Raw genomic sequence first — 3,266 nt, 5'->3', positions numbered from 1 at the left:
CTTACGTTTCTCGATTACCTTGTCGAAGCAGTTATCACCTATCGATAGTCCACTATTTTACCATTCGCAATTTACTATTTTTAGTTCGTCACGTTTTTTCACTTAATTCACGATTTCGCGAAAAAGCGCCGAATATATCGCACGATCGAACGCGAATTCAGAATACGCATCATCTTCGAAAACACCCGATTAAAAAGTGGACCAATTAGTACGCGTTCAAGAATGGAAATTTCCACGCGTTTCCTCTTTTCCGCGACACGCGCGTTTCCCGCAAATTATTAAACACGGGATAACTGCTTTTCAACGTGCACTGGCAAACATTACTATGAAATTTCATTTCCTGCAAAAAAAAAAAAAGAAACGACTAAAAATCTACATCGAAATTATTCTCAAAAAAACGAAGAAATTGCAGATACGAAATGGAAGAATCGTGAAAAGTAAATTCTCGATATCACGAAGCACTTTGGAATATTTATCGCTAATCGAGTTCAGCGCGATAACGTTCAATGGAATAATTGTGAACGAAAGAGTGCTGTAATTAATCATCATTTTCCAATTATTACGGAAGAAAAGTTACAGACCCGTAGAAGTGAAGCAGGTAAGAAAAAAGAAAAGAAAAAGGGAGGGCGGTGCATTTGCTCAATGCATGGAAAAGTTCGATAGAATCGATTTCGTAAGCAAAGAGAGCAAAAAAGCACGACGGCTGGTTTGCGGCAATATGCCAATATGGCAATAAAGCGGCCTCTTTCTTTCTCCCTCTTTCGATATAAACAGGGGTACAATGTCGGTGCAAAAGTGGCGACAGATGGGTTTCTTCTCTACTTTTTTTCTCTCGTTTTATCTGTATCGCCTCCACACCTCACCACAACCCCATCCCCACCTTGGATCCGTTCAAGTATACGTATGAAACTCCTGCGAAACCACCCACGATGTTCTCTTTCGTGGAATTTCATCGTTTTTCGTTAGTTTCCCGATACAACGGGAATGCGGCACGTTCTTCAGTTGCACGTGGAAAACAACGGGATAAGTGCATCGAATATAGTTATCGTTTTTCTTTTTCCTTTTTTTATAAATTCAACGTGTCAAATTGAGGTACTAAACGAACGTGTGAACTACATTTCAAGCTTTGCTTTATGTGTTTCGTTTAAAGCGAACATATCTGATCAATCCTCCATTCTTCGTGTAATACTACTCGTTGAATTTTATTTCAACCATGAGTAATTCTATAAAACGAAATAATTCTCGATAATAATTATTATTATTGTAATATTTAGGTAAATATTAATAATTATTTTTATTTTCAATTATTACGAATTTTTAATTATTACTAATAATAATAATAATAATTCTCAAATAATTCAAAACGGAAATAATTTTGACTATGAAATTTCCCACGGTAACGTTACCTAGAAAAAAAATATTTACACAGCATTACGCTTCTTGTTATACCGAACAACTTTTGTAAGAGCCTTTTCTCGATAGCTTCATTTCCTTCCGAGATATTCCACCGTGTGTTCATGTTAAAAAAGACACCCGGTACGTAGTTCGACGTTTAATTAACTAGGAAGAATCAGGAGTCTAGTGGAGAGAAGAAAAATAAACGCAGCAAGAGCATTTTTATATGAAAATTAAATTTACAAAAAAGACGTGCATTCAAATATTTAAACATTTCAATGCTCCGCATTTATGACGTTGAAAAATGAAGCTCGAAATGGATAAATCCTGTTTGGCGGAACGAACGAATAAGTATCGATGTACAGTGTATGTATTTTCAATGGTGAAAATAAAACGATTGTCGTTCATTTCTGCCGGAGAATATCAACGACACTGTTTTTGCAATTTTCACAGAAAGGAAATCGTTATTTTCGATAAATCACCGTACTATTCGTGAGTAATAAAGGACATTTACTACAAAATTATTGAGCAATGTAATTATTGAAAGATACTCAAGCTTATTTATGAGATAATTTTAAATAATAAACGAACCCAAACTCGTTATTATTATAGAATTAAATATAGGATTTGTATAAACATTTACTTGAATAAATATTAAACAGTCTTTTATTGCAACATTTTACGATACTCCATTTTCCACTGTGCAAACTCGCCTGAACTGTATTGTCGTTTCGTGTAACAATGCTCGGAGAATTTACTCCAATTTATTCCAGAATACTTGAACGTTCTGAGAATTTTATAACGCGTTCGACAGTACGAGGTCGAGAATGATGGTTTGACGTTATGAAAGAGATCATTTCCGAAGAATTTCTTTAACAAAGTAAGTGAACAAAGGTACTTACAGCTCAGAAAAGAACAATTTTCAAACTCATGTTAATATGACCTTTCTTCGACGTTGAAATAAGCGGGACACAGTTGTACAGGGTGTTCGTCTCTTTCTGTTACATTCTGCATACATTTTGAATAATAATTGTACCGACGGTATTATTTCTGTTATCAATTGAATTCAACTGGATCACCATGTCGATATAATATCTAATTTCAGTGGAGAAAAATATAAAGTTCCTTTTTCAAATTTTCCATAATTTGCAATATACTAAATAATAAGGCAAAAATGTACCGAAATTTGTAACAAAGAAAAGTGAGAAGAATATAGTATTTGTGCAAATCGAACCACGAAATTTTAATTTAGAAACTTAACTTTAACATAGAAAAATGTTCAGCACACAAAATAGAGCAAAAGTGTACGAAAAATTGTAACAAATAAAAGTGAGAAAAATACAGTGTTTGTACAAATCGAACCACGACATTTCACAATAAAACGTGCGGATTAATCCCAGACGGTGCGACGCGTAGCACAAAACTCAGTTGTCACGAAGTTTAAAGGGACACCGATGCAGATTCGTGAAACAGCTGTACAGGGCACCGGGTCTAAGGGAGGAAGCAGCGGTGAAACGAAAACAGCGGTGAAACGTGGAACATGAAAGAGTTGGAGGACCGGTGGAAAATTTATTCTTCGGACGGTTTCAAGGGCTCATCACTCGATCAAAGAAAACGAAATGCTTGAAAGCCAGTCAACCAACGCTAAAATCCTATCTGGCCGTCTAGTTGTTATTGAAATGGCATTCGCAGCTGTTTACTCCGTCCGTGCATGCAGTTCCACGTTGACAAAAGGGTTTTCGTGCTGGTTGACAATTTCCTCGAAGCAAGTGGAAAACGGCACGGCGACGCGACGCGGCAAAGGTTGTACACGCCTCGCGCACGATGAGCTATTTTCCAGGCCATGTTCATCCGCGACTTTATCCGCAAAA

This window comes from Habropoda laboriosa, unplaced genomic scaffold, assembly GCF_001263275.1.
Source record: "Habropoda laboriosa isolate 0110345459 unplaced genomic scaffold, ASM126327v1 scaffold80, whole genome shotgun sequence".
In the NCBI taxonomy this organism is placed as follows: Eukaryota; Metazoa; Arthropoda; class Insecta; order Hymenoptera; family Apidae; genus Habropoda; species Habropoda laboriosa.
This window is presented reverse-complemented; position numbering follows the sequence as displayed.